Source organism: Neophocaena asiaeorientalis, unplaced genomic scaffold, assembly GCF_003031525.2.
Source record: "Neophocaena asiaeorientalis asiaeorientalis breed wild unplaced genomic scaffold, Neophocaena_asiaeorientalis_V1.1 scaffold15, whole genome shotgun sequence".
NCBI lineage: Eukaryota > Metazoa > Chordata > Mammalia > Artiodactyla > Phocoenidae > Neophocaena > Neophocaena asiaeorientalis.
Genome location: NW_020185328.1, coordinates 7,653,260 through 7,672,321, shown reverse-complemented (window position 1 = coordinate 7,672,321; position 19,062 = coordinate 7,653,260).

Genomic DNA, 19,062 nt, shown 5'->3' with positions numbered 1-19,062 from the left:
TAGGAATGAAATAATTTTGTACTTTATTAAAATATGGTTATCCTAGTAGGCCTACCAAGCTAAAACTCCTTTTTTTTGAGGAAGAGGAGGCAGCATTTCCTTTGAACTATGACTTAATTCCTGGTATTAGTCATCTAGGGAAGAGAGAGTTCTCTCTGAGAGGAACCTAGAACTGTCTAAAAGAATTAAGGAAAAAAAAACATTTAAAGGGAACGTGTGTGGAGAGGTAAGGGGAGTAGAACGGGCTGTTGTGTGGAATGGTTGAGTCATAGGCTTCCTAAGAATAAGTCCACTATCCTAGGACCACAGTCTTTATTCTGTCAGGTGGACTATTTCTATTCCTTGTGATTCTGTGTTTATTTTTCTTTCTGTTTTCTTTACTATTTAACAAATCCTGTCTGAAACTTCTGGCTTGGTTCAGTTGCACTAAGTGGCATAAAGAGGAATACTTGAATCTACAGAGTAGTTAAGGGAGGCGTGCCCCTCAGAGGCCAGTGTGATGTGGCACGACGATCCAGAGTGGGAGACTGCCAAGAAGATCAAACTCAGAGGAACAGAGTCATATTACTTGGTAAGCTTCTTATTCCCACCAGGAAAGTCTTCTTTCCAGTACCCATCCTGGAAGGATTTAGGCAGAGATGGCTACATCATTTGTGGGGCCCAGGGCACAATGAAAGTGTGGGGCCCCAGCTAGGGGTAGGGAAGTCAGTCTCCTTTTCATATAAACCTGCTCCTGCCCAATTTACTGCAGATGGAGTCCTGTGCCAGGCCTCACTGGATACCTGGATGGGATTCAGGAAAAGATCCAATGGAGTCATCCACTGAACGCACTGGCACCCTGTATGCAGTGGGGTGCATACCTGACCCGGACCCATCAGGGAGCAGGGAGGGCCGTTGGAGGAGGGAGATGTGGCCTCCTCCAGCCAATTCAAACTGTGCCCCAGAGAGAAGCAGCAGCAGTGGTAGACCAGAGCTGGGAGAATTTCAAGGAGGCCACCCTAGGGCATTAAACCCCAAACACAGAGCATTAAACCCCCAGCAGGGCCCTTCTGAACATGAGACCCCATGGACTGCACTGGTTGTACAGCCATGAAGCCAACCCTGAATGTGAGATACATTTTATTAAGGAAGATACTTGGCCTTTATGGCTATACTGTGGCCTTGACCCTCTTCTCCCTAAATATTTGTTGTTGTGATAGTTGTTTACTTTTTTATCCATTTGCTCTAGTATAATGAAAACATCAGTGCTTGTCACCTGAAGCAAGGATTAGTTTTAGGTTTCCTTTTATCAAGGAAAATTGGCCATTTTCGCTGTAGGGGAACACGGTTCCCCTAAGTTCTCTAGGCCACAGGGCTTGGAGGGAGCCCTGTTAGCAAGCCAAAGCTCAATTTTTTACAGTAAGGAATTGCCAAAGTGAGATGCAAATAATAAGGCCAAGTCTATTTTTGAAAATAAAACTGTGGCTTCATTTCTGATAGGAAATAAGTCCAGGTATCTATAGTGCTACTGAACATGGAGGAAGTCAACCAGTTTTGGCTGGCAGCCATTGAGAACCTTATAGAGCAACAGAGCTAGCTGGCCAAGAAGGAGATGGAACATGAAAGGATTCTGATGAATTTTGGGTTGTCTCATTGATGGAAAGACTGAGCTCCACACTAAGTTCTTTTTTTTTTTTTTGCGATATGCTGGCCTCTCACTGTTGTGGTCTCTCCCATTGCGGAGCACAGGCTCCGGACGCGTAGGCTCAGCGGCCATGGCTCACGGGCCCAGCCGCTCCGCGGCATGTGGGATCTTCCCGGACCGGGCCATGAACCTGTGTCCCCTGCATCGGCAGGCGGACTCTCAACCACTGAGCCACCAGGGGAGCCCTCTTACACAGTTTTTGAATAAAGATTACACTAACCTCATAATATGTACTGGTCAGTCTTCTTTCCCTTTCTATTTATAGGATTAACTAATCTTTGAAAGTTTGATAGAACTCAACTGTAAAACAATATGGACCTGAGGCTTCTTTGGAAAGTCTTTGCTCACCACTTAAGTATTTTAAATGCTAATTTGTCTTTTCACATTTTCTTTTTGTCTTATATATACTTTTGCATTTTATACTTTTCCATAAATTTATCTATTTCATTGAGGTTTTCAAATTTACTAGAATATAACTTTTACTTGAATATAATAATACCATTTCATTATTATTAAAAATTTATGTTGAGTTTATAGTTATTTCTTCTTTTTATACTATATATTGTTTATTTACAATCAGTGTTGCTCAAGTTTTATTTGACTTATTGATCTTTTAAAATAATGAACATTGGGGTTATGGTACTCTCTGTTTAAAAAAAGAATTTCTGTTTAGTTGAATTCTGCCCTTATTTTCATTTATTATTTCATTCCTTTTGGAGGATATTTTCTTACTTTTTTTCACCTTCTTGCTTAGCTATATATTTATTCAGTCTTTCTTGTGCCCTAAAAAATGTATTCAAAGTAATGTTTCCTCATATTGCTTCAGATATACTCTACAAATTTTAACATGTAGTATGAATTTTATCATTCAATTCTAAATACTTTGTCATTTCTCTTATAGTTTCCAAAGGCTATTTCATACATATTTTGTAGATTTAAGACATGGGTTTGAAATTTTTTTTAACTTCTAGTTTTATTGCAATACAATTAATAAACTAGAACTTTATCTTATTTTCTGGATCTATTCGTTTCAGAAGGTGCATGTTAAAGTCTCCAGTTACAGTTTTTGATTTATCTATTTTTCCCCCACAGTGCTGTCTATCTGTGTTGTTAGGTGCAGTTATGTTCATGATGACAAAATCTTCTTGCTTTATTGTTCCCTTTATCAGGGTATAATATTCCTCATTGTCCTTTATGATATTTTTCCCCAGGAATTTTAATTTTGTCAGATGTTATGAATGCAATTCCAACTTTCTTTGAAATTCTGAATAACTTCCAGGTTACCTTTTCCTATCCTTTCTGTATCCTCTTGTTTGAATGACCCTTCTTACAAACAGCATGTTATTGAATCTGTTTTTCTTTTAATTTAAAAACTAGTATGAGAATCTCTGTCTTTTAAGTAATGTTAAACCCATTTAAATTTATTGTAATCACTACTATATTAGGACATATTTTTACAGAACATCTTGGTTAACCTGCACTCCATCAAGCATCTCCTTTATGTTCCTGGGCAGAGGCAATCCCCTTAGATTATAATCTCACCAAGTGGGAGTTTAGTTAGGGAAGAAGTATAGGAGTGATTCATGACATGTGACTGGTTTGTGGGAATATAGTTTCACTCCATCAGGTCTTTTACTCTATCCTGATATTATCCCATGGCAGTGACCTGGACTGTTGTAAATTCGTTGGTGATAGGGCAGACAATGACCATCCCCAGATAAAAACAGAATTTAAAAGCTCTCCCTAAGCCAGTCCTTAATGCTGTGACACAGTAGCTTTTGCCCCAGGCTGCTGCCACCCTAGGCATTGACTTCCACAGCTTTCTCCCTAGGAGTTTCCTCACCATTTTTATATTAGTTATTCAGATTCATGTTTCTCTCTCAAGTCTGTAGTTCCTCCAGGATTGACTTTGGGAAAAGGAGCTCACACTGTGTGCTGATACACCATTGTTAGAAAGACACAGACATATTTTATGAATATATTCATAAGAGTGGTAGTACAGAGGTATTTTGGGAAAAGTTATCATTAAAAACTACTTGAAACCCCCATACAAGGTGACCTTGGCAAATGATTTAATGGGAATATTAGAAAAGCCAAAATACTTCACACCTGCACCCAGTATTTCTTCAGGACCAAATCAGTACTCCTAAGTCTTATAGCTTAACATGTTAATTTGGTTGATTTTCTCATCCTCTGTTTTTCCCTTTAAAGATTTCTCTGCACGTCTTTCTTTGTGATATCCCTGTGGCTCAGAATGTTTTTGTAGCTCATTCTTGATACCATGTCAATCTCTGCAGACTGTGGGCCGTTCAACTTCCCAGGCGGTGGGCTATTTAACAGGTTGAGATTGCCTTCTCTTACTGTCAGTAGGCAGCAGTGTTAACAGCATTAATCCCCAAGTCCTGTTCATTTACCCTAATGATACCCCCCTGCGCTCGTGCACTCACATTTGTTAATGGGATGGCATAAAGGGATATCTAGGCTGTCCCCACCTTCTCCATTAACTGATCAACTTAACCAAAGACAAGAGTCACTGATTCTTTACTGCTTTTCAAGGGAATGACTCTTGCCAATGTTTCTAGAAGAAACTATTGCAGTTCTTCCTCTTCTGTGATTAAGAGATGGCATTGCCAGCCACAAATGAGCAGGGATGCAAACCATTTCAGTTAAATAAGTTGTGGGGTTTAAAGTTTGTTTTAGAAAGACAATCCTCAGAGGACTGGTTATATTACATCTTAAGAGCATGTATCAGAGCCTAAATTCTCCATCTTATTCATTTGGTTAAGGAATTAGAAAGCCTATGTCTAAATGATAATATTTCCTTAGAAGGCTGAAACATCAAGCGCTTGGTGCCATGCATTTAAAACAATGGATTAGGAACTGAGAAATATAGATATTAGTTCCAGCAATATAATTAAGTAGCTGTGTGACCCTGGGGGAATTAGATGACTTCTCTGGGAATTGGCTTCCTCATCTGTAAAATAATCTTTGAGGTTCCATTCCTCAAAAATCCAAGATTCTATGTTTATAATATTTGAAGGCATTTTTAGCCAAGACCAATTTTGCCCCTAAACAGAAATATTAGCAATTTATTTAATAGGGTCATAAGTGAATGCAGGTAAGTTTTCATGAGATTATGAAGAATGGATATATCCTATATTAGGGAGAGAACAGACCCAGGCAAACTGCGGCTCATAAGAGTCTGAAGACCTGGGCATCATGGAGGCACGGGGGTCAAAAAAGAGGGGCAGGCCTGTAGGGAAGTGAGACCCTCTGCCCCTAACATGCCTGCGGCCATGCCTGAGCCCCTGAGATAGAGGAGGATATTTTGCATGCTCTTTATTTGTAGGCAGTGTGTAAAACCCCCTACTACAGATGGATGAAGGGGGTACACACACGATCTATAATGTTAGTTTTTTAACTGTAAATCAACTTTGTTACAGATTGATGGCTTCTTTTTAGAAAAGGTTTTTCATGGAGAATCTCATTTGCCACCCCCATCTTACCCATCTGTCTCCACCCCACCCTGCACTTCACCTAAGGATCGCACAGGAGTGAAATAAAGTGGTCTAGACATATTTTTAAGATTGGAGCATTTTTTCCAGACTATGATAGGACAGCTCCAAATGCGATGCAGCTGGATTTTCCTTGGGTGGCCTGTGGTGCTTCAAACCCAATCCCAGCTCTCTAAGCAACCTAAAATTCATGTTTTTTCAGGTCTTTAATTAGGAAAGATAGAGATAATTTTATAACCTTGCTTAAATGAAGGAGAAGTAGTCTGACTCTGTAGAGGAATACTAAAGGGACTTACCTAATGTTTTTGGCTTTTTAGGACCCCAAATCAGATTTCTAAATTCTCCCATCTTTTTATCTTTCCCATAGCTTAGCTAGGAATAACACAGAGAGAAACAGGTTAGCTCTCTGCCTTCCTCCGATTGCAGTCATTGACCGGTAGAGCCATAAATGTCACCTTGAAATAAATATAAAAATATGAACAAAAACATAAGCCCATTAATCATACAATAATGACTTACATTAAACAATAATTGGGAGGGATAGAATAATATTTGGGAGATATATTAGAGGTACAATAAAAGGAAGACACTATAAAAAATAAGTATATTCTAGCACAACAGAAAAAGTCTTGTCTGTTATATTTTAAATGGTACAATCAGGTGTTTGCCAGAATATAACTGTATACCCCTTTGGGCACCTCATCTTCTGGCACAATCATAAATGGACAAAAATCAACAGCAAATGCACCACAGTTCTTTTTTAATGGAATTTATTTATCTAATTTGGATTCCACTAAGTGAAAATAATATTTTAAAATTCCAATCAGTCCCAGAAGGCAGCAGGAGATCTGGGGCCTCCTGCCTATTGATATAATTAAGCTTAGCTCATCATTATCCAGCCAGACACCACACACACACACACACACACACACACACACACACACACACAGAACTGTGAATTGCAACTGCATTTGGAAGATTAAGGGGTCAGTAAATGACTGGGGATGTGTCGAGGTTGAGAAACAAAAAGTCTTAAAGAATTTTAGTTTTTGGACTAGGTATGTGTTGATGTGCTTTTATAGTAGGTGGATGAAGGACAGAGATATTTTGGTGTGACAGTACTGGGAATCATTATAAGAGACACAGTAAAATATGCAATGTTTATTGTCCACTACAAACATACTTACATAAAAATGAAGATTTTATGTACTTAAAGAGCGTGTACCTTTTTAGTTTTCAACTTTTAGCGTTTAACTTACAGATTAATGCAGAAAACACTGAGTTTCTTTGGAAAGTAGAGATTTTAGTTGTCTGATAACCATTGTAAAATCATTCTCAGTCATGATGAGGAAGTGTTTCTTTCAAATACTGTTTTGTAAAGAATGCATGACATAAGAGTAAGTATGGTATAAGATATTGAATAGCTGTCCTGGGTATGCTATTGCACAAGAGGTTCATTTATCAAATATAATTTATCCCTCCAAGGAGAAGTACAATTACATAAATTATTTTGAAAATAAGGTTTATACTGCATGATAAGCAACGTCACTAGGTACCTTTAAGCACATGCACAAGAATGCTCAAACACTAGCCAGTCTCTGCTCTGCAGTTTAGTTTAGCTTCTATCTCAGCACATGTGAGATTTTTTTAGACCTATAATTACCTGATTGGAATTTTCACAGTTGGTATTATGGGCACAGTGACTAATTTTTAAGGGAGTAGGACATATGGAAAAGGAATTTTTTGTCCAGCTATAAAAAAATAAATCCCCATCTATATGAGTAAAACTATATTTTGTTTCATTGTTAGATCATTTCATGTCTTAAGGAACCAGTTTATTCAGAATAAATAAAGTGCTTCCTAATCTGTTGCTTTCAGGAGCCTCTAAAATCATTCCTCAACACTCCTGAGACACCCCTGAGACACCTTTCTGGCACCAGGGCTGCAAGTGAAGTGACTTTGGGGAAGTCTTGTGGCCTTGCCATTGGCTGACAATAGCTACATTATTGTAGCAAATAGATTACGTCACAGAGTGCATTAAATTCTAGCTTGCATAACGGGTAAGCCATAGAATAAACTTCAGATTCTCTGGACAATTGAGGGTGGCATAGGGACGCCATAGCTTTTGAGGTAAAAGCCTTGAAGGAAAGGGAGTCAAACTAGGTAAAGATGTTCTTGTTGATAGCAGAAGCAGGGCATTAAAAACCAACCAGGAACTGCAGGAACATGTATTATGTATCACTAGGATAACAAGATGTGGCATGGAATAAAAAGCTAGAAAACTTTCAGGCAGGATGGATGGTACAGGCCATACTGATTTTGTTCTTCCACTGTTTCCTTTATTCTATTAGTAAGAATTTGTTGAGTGACTGCTACCTCCTAGATGTACTGAGGATATAGCAGTACAAACTGATGATATCCCTGTCCTCATGGGTCCATACTCTAGTGGATGAGAAAGATAATGAACGGATAAATACACAAATATATTGTGATAAGTACTGCAAAAGAAATGTGCAGGTATTGTTGAAATGTCTGAGTGATGAGAGGGAGTAGACCATTAGGGATAGGGTGATACAGAAGGTGTTTCTGAGCAGGCAGCATTTGAGATGAGACCCAAAGATTGAGAAAGAGGCAGTCATGTAGAGAACTGGATAAAGAGCACTGTAAGCAGAGGGACAATTCATGTGAAGACATGGAGTGGGGAAGGGCTTGGTGTGTTTGAGAAATCAAAATGAGGCCTGTAGCTAGATCATGGTATGCCAGAGGAAGAGTGATACCAAAAGAGGTTAGAGAGGTCTGCCGGAGCCAGATCATGCAGGGTCTTTCACACTATGTCAAGGAGTTTGGATTCTTTCATAAAAGCAATGGAAGGGATTTAAGCAGGGGAGTCACATGGTCCAATTTACCTTTTAAATATATCACTCTAGTATGCTTTCATTTTGATAATAAAGAAAGGATTGTTCATAGGAAGTGAATCATTTATAACACACACATTATACAGATATGAGCCCACATTATTGAAATCTCCAAGGATGATTTGAAAGAGAAATGTCAATGTAGCAAAATCAAGTAAAGGAATTAGCTTGCTGCCTTCAGATTCTTCCACATGTAGATTTACTACCAGGAGCTTTAATAAATCTTCCTGAAATAATGTCAGCCAGAACATACATCTTCTAGCACTTTGGCAGAAAAATGAATGGAAGTTCACAAGGTAAAAATATGTCCTGATGATAAACCTTTTGGAAGTTTTTAAAATGGCAGGACCATTGTATTGTGTTTCATCAGTAGGGCCTTTATTGGTCAGGAAAAGCCCGCTTTGTTGTAGAAGAAGAAAAAAACGGGGGGATGATGGCCTGATCCAATCTTCCCATTCTCAGGAGGGTGTACTTCTGTCATCTTCCTGAGGCCAGAAAGAACCTCTTCATCCTTCATGTCTAGAGTCACCTGTGTAACATTTTCTACCCTGTGGCTAGCTCGGAATAGAAACATTTCTTGACTTCCTGTTCATTAGCATTTGCCTAGGCTTGGACATGTTTACAGCAGTACATGTGATAGATGCTATTGACCGGGATTTTTAGAATCAAAGCAACTATTCAGAAAAACTTAAAATATACAAAGTATAAATAAATTTCACCAAGTTATTCATGTAGAAGTGTTTACCTAACTACAGGCATTCTAGGTTGACAGCATTTTGAAAGAAGAACATGGAGAGGGTAAAGAGTTCTGCCAACTTGCTCTCAACCTTGGCTTAGCCACTTGCTAGCTCTGTGATGTTGGTCATTTCACTTCTCTGATTTCTTTTTGTCATTTATGACAAGGAGATAGTAATATCTGCCATAAAGGGTTATTATGAAGTTTAGAGGTAGTGTGTATACAGTGCTTGACATATAATAGTTGCTAAATTAACAATAGATTTTATTATTTTTATTGTTATATTTGCCAGTTCCTGTCCACAGAGTTAAAAATATCCTTCTAGTCACAGAATTCCTATTCCTTTTTTCCCTTTCTTATCTGTTTATTCTATTGTTCACTTCAATCCAGTTTGATCCCCTCTTTTTTCCCCTTTCCCCCAAGTGATATGTCCGAACTCAAATTCCAAGTTTCCCTTATACTTAAATTGTCTTTGACTTATGCTTCTGATTGAGAAGCTGTAAATGGAGCTTCCAGATTTCCTGGTGCAGATGGTAGGAGCAACAATGGTGATTAATTTTCCAGTATTTGTAGTGTTGTGTTTCTGAAGCACCAGTAGCACTGGTGATGGTGGTACCAGTATTTGCAGTAAAGTCAAGTTCCTGGTGTTGGTGGAGAAATTGGGGGTCTTTATTCCTTAGCCTTCAAAATCCTTCACCTGATATCCTATATCAAGTCCCCCTTTCAGCTTTACCTAGTCAGAGTATATTCTGTTTTCTTTTGTTTATTTTGTTTTGTTTAATTTTTATTAAGAACTCTCACTTTGGCACAGATGATGTTTCTATTATCTTTTTCGTCCTTAGTACCTTCATTGTCTAATTCTTTTCAATTCCCACCCTCCTCCATATAATGTAGGGAGTTTATAGATTCCCTTTTGCAGAGACTTAATTATAAGCCCTTTCCACTTGGTTATCACAAAAGCATGTAAACATAAGAGTATTGAAAATTAAATCAGTTCATTGCCTTTCCTGAAACATACTCTTTCACAAGTATTTCCTACTTTGGTGAGTGGCCCCATATGCCATGTCCACCACTTTGGTGAGTGGCCCCATGTCCACACCTGAAATCTAGAAGTATTTTTAGATCCTTCACTGCCCTTTACACATACATACTTATCAATTCTGTTGGCTAAAATCTTTCCTTCTTTCCATTCTCATCCCTCTACTTTGTTTGGTTCAGACTCTTAATATCCCTATGCTATTTATTGTTATAACCTCCTTTCTGGCCTCCTTGTCCTCATCTTCTTTATCTCCACTTACACCAAAATTGACATTTCTACCGTGAAAATCTGATCTTATTACTACTCTGTTCAAAAATTTTAGTTGTGGGCTTCCCTGGTGGCGCAGTGGTTGAGAGTCTGCCTGTCGATGTAGGGGACACGGGTTCATGCCCCGGTCCGGGAAGATCCCACATGCCGCGGAGCGGCTGGGCCTGTGAGCCATGGCCGCTGAGCCTGCACGTCCGGAGCCTGTGCTCTGCAACGGGAGAGGCCACAACAGTGAGAGGCCCACGTACTGCAAAAAAAAAAAAAAAAAAGTTGTTGTTCTTCAAAACCTATATAATAAAATCTAAACTTCTTCACATGGCATTCAAAACTCTTCCAGTTGTATCCCTTATGTTTCAGTCTAGCTTTATTATCAACTATGACTTCCCTTGAATATCATATTCTAGCCACTTAGTACCAATTTAAGTTCCCCAAACATTGATTACGTTTTCACATTTTGGAAATTTCGAACATACTGATGCTTCTTGCTAGAACCCACCCTTGTTTCATCTGCCTAGAAGACACCTCATCCATCTAGTTTCAGTAAAAATATAACATTCCCCCAGGCAGGCTAGGGTTCCTTCCTCCTAATCCCCACTAAACGTGTTTCTCTCCTCACTATACTTCTTGCAGGCAAGGATTGTCTTTTCATATCTGTAGCCTTATCTAACACCTGGTTGGTACTCAATACATATTTGTTGAATGAATGAAAGTTTTGGGGTTTTTTTTTGTATTTCCCATAAGGCCAACACATATCTGATTCTTTTCTGTTCCTGCAGCTCCTGTGGTGCCTGCTCTTGTTTCTAGCCTACATCTCTCCTTTTTCTCTGTATCTACACATTTATGCATTTATGTTTACAGGGCCGTTCTCTTCCACTCTCAAGGCTGTTTTTTAGACACGTACCCCAAAAGTACAGGTCACAGGTCACTTGTAAGGGACTTCTGCTTGATCACAGTGTCAATCACTTAACTCTAGGTTTTCTTCTGCTCACGTTGGCCACTCTGGCTGTAATGGTCATACTTGTCAATCTGATTCCAAGTCTCTGCTAGTCACCCATATATATGCTAGTCACTTTCACATATATGTGAAAAGTCTCTGCTAGTCACCCACTATATATGCTAGTCACTTTCACATATCTTAGTCTTACTAGTTTCAGTAATCACAGTTTTCTCTGAGTCTGATTATAAGTATTAAATTTGTCCATTTATGTCCATAGATGAAAAAGACTACTTATATACCACCCTCATTTTGGGCAATAAAGTGTTAGCTTTCTGACAGAAAGTTATAATGAGTAGTATTTCCACAGAAAACAAATTAATACAGTATTATAAAGGATTTCTTTTCTCCTAGTTCACAAGCCTCTTCTAGTATTATGACATGACAAATCCCTGCTCAGAAAGAACTACTTCCCATTGAAAAAATACTTAAGAACTTTGGAATTCTTTATCTATTTCCCTTCCATTGTACTTGATATAAACTTACAGCAAAAAGGAATGGGTAAAAATTGATCAAACTCATTTGAAGGCCTGGCATTCTACAACTTGCTTATGATGAAAAGCAACTAAGCAAACAAACTATAACAGCAACCAAAAAGAAAAACAAAAGCTATTTATGACCTATTCCTTTTATTCCTCCAACTTATTGTGGGTATGATTTTTTTTTTTTTGCGGTACGTGGGCCTCTCACTGTTGCGGCCTCTCCCTTTGCAGAGCACAGGCTCCGGACGCACAGGCTCAGCGGCCATGGCTCATGGGCCCAGCCGTTCCACGGCATGTGGGATCTTCCAGGACTGGGGCACGAACCCGCGTCCCCTGCATCGACAGGCGGACTCTCAACCACTGTGCCACCAGGGAAGCCCTGTGGGTATGATTTTAACTCTGTCTGCTGAGATGACATACTCCTGGGACTGTGATCCTCCAGAACAGGATCTAATTCAGTCATAGTAATGACTAAAGTGACTTAAGTGGCTCTTAGAATTTAAAAAGGCACTCTATGAAAAACTGACTTCGGCCATAGACTAGATGAAATTACTTGGTTCAAGAACGGTTTATTTTATTTAGTGTTTACTGCCTCCACTGATTCTAGGTGAGAGGAAGGGAAATGACATTTGTTGAATGCTTACTTGGCCAGCCACTGTAGTACTTTAAATTTCACAGCTACCTTGTGAAGAAGACATTGTTACCCTAATTTTACAGATGAGGAAACTGAACCTCATCTATATTAACACATTTTTCCAAAATTGCACAGCTACTAAGTAGAAGGCTAAGGAAGAAGCCCTGTTTTCTCTGACTTCAAAGCCCATACTTTTCCTGCCATTTGGTGATGTCTTTTAGCAGTTACAATTAAGAACTGAGGATATAGGTGAGTTACTCTGGATATTTCTGCCATCCTTTGTAACTTGTGCCAGATCACTTATTCTTTTTCTTACCACCACCAAAAGAGACTTCATCCTTCAGGAGACTCTCAAAAAGGGAGGGTGTTTCACCACCAGAGACCTACATAATTTACAGTGGACAAAGACACAGAAATATTTTTGCATGGAGTCTGTACATATATTCTTTGACCATTCTTTTTTTCCTTTCTTATTGCAGAGTAGGCTAAGAGAGGCTAATCTGGAATTATTGCTATCTAGCAGTCACCACTTGCAAGGCACCATGTATATCAAGATGGTATGTGAACCATTAAGTGTCAAACTTATGCATGTTAAATGTTATACGAGTTCACGGGTGAGATCAAGAGTGGTTTCATGGAGGAGGTTGAACAAGTGTATGTGACTGATACATGTTTGAAGGATGAGTGGGTTTAGGTTGAGATAAAAAGGGGAATGTAGGCATTTCAAGATAGGAAAAACTGACAGAGACATAAATAAATATGCCTGGTGAGTTGGATCACCTCCATCAGGTGATTTAACTATCAGAAGCTATGTATTGGTACCATCAAAAAATAACAAGTAAAATTTATTGAGTGTGTGCTATATGACATGCTGTACTTGAAACTCTTCAGTTCTATTTAATTCTCATAATAATCCTATGTGGTAGGCACTATAATCATCCACATTTTACAGATGAGGAAACTGATGAACAGAGAGGTTAAGTAATTGTCACACATCTAGGAAGTGATAGATCTAGGGAAGTCTGGCTCCAAAGTCTATGCTCTTAATGCCTAACCTAGACACAGGTGTAGGGGCATTACCTTGAAGAGTAGCTGCCGAGGATAAAAGATGGTTGGAAAAATCCTCCTTCGACAGGCAGAATTCACCTGAATTTTCAGACATGCTTTTTTTTTTTTTTTTTGGCTATTTTATTTCCCCTTCTCCATTATTCCAGTTTAAAAATTACCCAATAATTTCTTGTTGCTCGATCTTCATTCCCGGATCTGCCATTGCATCCTCCTTTATCCAACCCTGGTTGATTCTTTTTATTTTGCTTCTTTTTCTTTTTCTCCGCCTCTTTTTCTTCTCTTTTTTTTAAAAAATTTATTTTATATTGGAGTATAGTTGATTAACAATGTTGTGTTAGTTTCATGTGTACAGCAAAGTGATTCAGTTATACATATACATGCATCTATTCTTTTTCAAATTCCTTTTCTTCTCTTCCTTTCTCTCATCTCTGGGTTAGTTAAGCCTGTAACATCTCTTCCCATTTGTAGGACTATTGTTCAGGAAGTCCACCATTCCCATAGGAGTCTCCAGGGCAAGAGTGGAAAAGGTTACCAAATTGCAGAGGTTGGGGACAGCTGGAAGCAGAGCTCAATCAAGGGTCAGTGAGCTTAACTCTTCTATCCATCCACCCGCCGCTGTCTCACCTTGTCCTGTCAGTCCAGCATGGCCCACCTGCCAGAATGATGAGACTCCTTAAGAGAGGGAGTCAGCCTCAGAGCCTGTGCCAGGATAGGTTTTGCTGCCCCTGCAGCTGTTTTTGTCACCTGGCCAAGCACAGCAGTAGATGTATTTATTTGTACAGGAGGTAAAGCCAGGAGAATTTGGGCATAGTATTCCAGCAGCTCTATCTTAGTTTTCTGGAATTTGAAACCCAGACTTGTCTGTAATTTTTTACGAGGTATCGAAATGGGTGTCTTTGGTTCTAAAAATGGAAGAAAAGAAACAAACAAAAAAGCAATTTCTGATGGAAATGGAACCACTAATTTCAATCTAGAGACTCTAAGTTGGTTGGAATTGCCCAGGTGGTTTTTATTACATCTCTTTCTGATTGCTTGTTGCCTCCTACAGAAAGAAGGGCAGAGAAGTTTCAATATTATAGATGTTGGTTGAGTGCCCATCATGTGTCTTCATTTTACATTGTACTGAGGAAAAGTGTAGGGGGAGATATGAGACTAAAAACAAACAAACAGTCCTAAAATGATATATAAAAATAAGTAAAGTCTACAACAACGTCAAACAATAGGAGGCTGAAAGTTACTACATTGGAAAAATTTGAGGAGCTCTTTTTTCAAGGATTATATTCAAAACAGTTTGAGCTACAAAAGTCAGTCTGAACACTACACTGCTTACTCACTTACCTTGGTACTAGATTTGGTGACAAATAACTGCTGACTGTTTTAAAAAATAAATTTCATCTTCAAAGAAGGAAAATTCATTGTTTCTGAAGCTGTACAGAAGAATGTACTATAGGCTTCATAGCACTATAAATGGCAGGAGTGTTGAATAGGGACTGAGTCCCACAGTGACTACTTTGAAGAGAAGAACTTTCATCTGAGCATATTACTTTTTTTTGAATGCTTGTTCAAAACTTACACTGTGAGCACAAGTTCACTGACATTAGGCAGATTAAAATTTTGTGAGACCTATACATGCAAGACTTTTAAAAATAACTGAAGGCAGAAAAAAACAATTGTCAGTGTGGTCTGTGTATACATATATACACACACACACACTACACATGCACACACACACACACACACACACACACACACACGATGGGATAATATTAACCTTATAAAAGGAGGAAATCCTGCCATTTGCAACAACATGGGTGAATCTGGAGGGCATTATGCTAAGTGAAATAAACCAGACGGAGAAAGACAAATACCGCATGGTAACACTTATATGTGGAACCTAAAAAAGAAAGTCGAACTCAGAAATTAAGAGTAGAATGGGGGTTGCAAGGGCCTGGAGGGTGAGGGAAATGGGGAAAGCTTGATAAAAGGACACAAACTTTCAGTTATATGATGAGTAAGTTCTGAGGATCCAACGAATAGCATAGTGACTACAGTTAATAATAATACTGTTTTGTATAATTAAAATCTGCTAAGAGAGTAGATCTTAAGAGTTTGCTCCAAATAAGTAAATAAGTAAATAACAGGTAACTATGTGAAGTGAAGCAAGTAACTTGATTGTGGAAATCCTTTCACAATGTATACATATATCAAATCATCGCATTGTACACATTAAATATGTTACAATTTTATTTGTCAACTATACCTCCATAAAGCTGGAAAAATTTATAAAATAATCTGTTATACCAAAAAACCCCACAAAAAACAAAACCAAATTGCCAAAATGGTAGTTGAGTTCAAGGAAGGGAGACCATATAGGCTGGAATTCTTGCAAAAAGACCATAGAGAAAGTGAGACTTTTTATGCACAACATTTGGGAAGCTGGAACATAAAAAATTAGATGTGAGACTTAAAGTGTAGGAGAAGCTTAACCAAGCATTATGTTTAAATTAAGCAACTCATTGGAATAATGACTATAAGACTATTGGGCAATGTTATAAAAGTCCTCTAATCAATGTTACAAAAATGATCTACATAATCCTTATTTGACCTATAAAATAGTGCTAGCTCTTGATAGAAGTCTTATGAGGTAATGTTGGAAACATTGCCTAGTACATTTAGATGCATTTTCTTGAGTTTGTTCACATGTCTGATTAACCCAGAGACTACAGATGCCTTACAGTGTTGTATTCCTAAAATTCCATAGAATGCAGTGACTAAGAAATCTTGCAGAACCAGAACGGCAAATCAGCCAGGCTTCCACAATAGCTAGCAATCTGTGATTATACATGGTCATTTGTCCAGAATGTACTCTCAAGTCGTAAATGCAGATTAATAGACAAATATGTAGGAAAAAATAAGATCTGAAAATAAAAGACATATTTATTTCTCTAATTATGATCTGAAGATAAAAAAAATCTAAATCACTATAGTTTTACTGTCTTTTTGCTTTGTAGTAAAAAGTTACAAATTTGGCCTTTTCTTCACACAATCACGCAGAGAGCCTATTCAGTATGTTCCATAGATTTAAGAAAAAGGAATGTAACTTTAAACTTGTCACTAATTTCCAATTATAACATTAAAAGCTTAGATGACAATCCTCTATGAGGAAATAGATCCACTCTGAATCAACTCAAATTTCATAGACATTTAATATAATAATCGGTTATATTTATCGAGCATCAGTTAAGTGCAAAACACTGTGCAAAGTGGTCTATTTAATCCTTATAACAAACCTATGAGATGGGAACTGTTATAATCCTTACTTTGTAGATGTGAAAAAAAGGGAGGCACAAACAGGTTAGGCAATTAGCCCCAAATCACAAAATATTAAGACACATAAATAGAATATAAACCCAGTTTTTCAACTCTAGAGCACCACTTAAAAATCTTTTATTTATAGCAGTAATAAATGTTCATAGGTTAGAAATAAAATAACTACAAATCTTGTAATTAAGTTGAACATTTAATTTGTGCACTTTTGAGAACAAAAGGAGGTTGCTGACTGGATAGGGCACTGGGAAAACAGGCATAAAACAGGACATTTTTGAGAAAAGTCAGATGTACGGTCACCAGATTTAAGCAGTCCCTGTCCACAATATCCCTTGTTCCCCAATTCTTGCTTCTCAGAGGCAATTATTTTAAAGTCTTTCTGCTGCCTTTTTAAAGAGTATTTTATATTTGGGAGCTCTTTTTTTCAGGAATTGTATTGAGAACTATTTATCCAAATAACATGCAATACTGTAAATTCTTGATTTTTAAATTTTAGATATTATATATATTGATTTCTACTATGGAACACAAGACTTTTGCTCTTATACTTTCTGACTAAACATACTTCCCCTACCTTCGTGCTCCAACTTTTTTTTGGTTAAATAATTTTATGTTTATATTATTAAGACTATATAAATTTGACCCACATATAATAATCTATTACATTTTCATAATCTACTTACTGTTTTTCCCAGAGTTAACCATCTTATGTGTTCATTTTTGCTTAGTTATCTATGTACCTGCTCACATCCAACCCCAACCTTTCTTTCTAAACTCTGAAAGCTCCTCTTGTTACTGTCAGATCTCATAGATAATAGATAAGTTCTACTTTTTTCCCTTAGAAACATCCCTCCTTGTTTCTCTATCTTCCTGATCCAGTATGACTGATTGCTTTCAAAATTGGTAATTATAAATAAAGCTGCTATAAATATCTGTGTGCAGGCTTCTGTGTGTACATGCTTTCACTCATTTGGGTAAATACCAAGGAGCACAATCCTGAATTGTGTGGTAAGAGAGTATGTTTACTTTTGTAAGAAACTACCAAACTGTCTTCCAAACTGTCCATTTTGCATCCCCACCCACAACGAATGAGCATTCCTGTTGCTCCACATACTCACTAGCCTCTGGTATTGTCAGTGTTCTGGATTTTGGCTAATCTAATAGGTGTGTATTGGTATCTCAGTTTTGTTTTAATGTACATTTCCATGATGACACGTGGTGTGGAACATCTTTTCATATACATATTTGCCGTCTATTTTTCTTCTTTAATGGGGTGTCTGTTAAGGTATTTGGCTTGTTTAAAAGTGGGATTTAAAAATTATTATTATTAATCTTAAGAGTTTTGGGTATATTTCATATACCAGTTCTTCATCAGATATATCTTTTGTAAATACTTTCTCAGTCTGTGGCTTGTCTTTTCATTCTTTTAACAGTGTCTCACAAAGCTAAGGTTTTTAATTTTAATGAAGTCCAACTTGTCAATTATTTCATTCATGGATGATGCCATTGGTGTTGTATCTAAAAAGTCCTCACAAACCCAAGGTTATCTAGATTTTCTCCTATGTTGTCTTCATATCTCCTGTAAAATTAGGAGTTTTATAGTTTTGTTTTACATTTACATCTATGATCCATTTGAATTAATTTTTGTGAAGGGGTCTGTGTCTAGATTCATTTTGTTGCATATGGATACCCAGCTGTTCCAGCATTATTTGTTTAAAAGACTGTGTTTGTTCCATTGTATTGTCTTTGCTCCTTTGTCAAGAACCAGTTGACTATATTTGTGTGGGTCTATTTCTGGGCTCAATATTCTTTTCTACTAACCTGTTTGCCTGTTCTTTCACCAATACCACACTGTCTTGACTACTGTAGCTTTAGAGTAAGTCTTCAAGTTGGATAGTGTCAGTCCTCCAACTTTGTTTTTCTCCTTCAATATTGTGTTGGTTATTCTGGGTTATTTGTCTCTCTACATAAACTTTAAGATCAGATATACACAAAATAATTTGCTGGGATTTTTATTGGAATCACATTTAATCTATTTGTCAAGTTAAGGAGAACTGATATCTTGATAATATTGAGTCTTCTTTTCCATGAACATGGAATAGCTCTACAATTTTTAGTTCCTTGATTTCTTTCATCAGAGTTTTGTAGTTTTTCTCATATAAATCTTGTATATATTTTATTAGATTTATACTTAAGTATTTCATTTTGGGGGCTATTAATATAAATGGTGTTGTGTTTTTAACTTCAAATTCCAGTTGCACATTGCTGGTACATAGGAAAGTGAATAATTTCTGCACATTAACTTTGTATCTTGCCACCTTGCTATAATCACTTATTAGTTCCAGGAGTTTTTTTGTTGATTATTTGGGATTTTCTACATTGGCAATCATGTCATTTATGA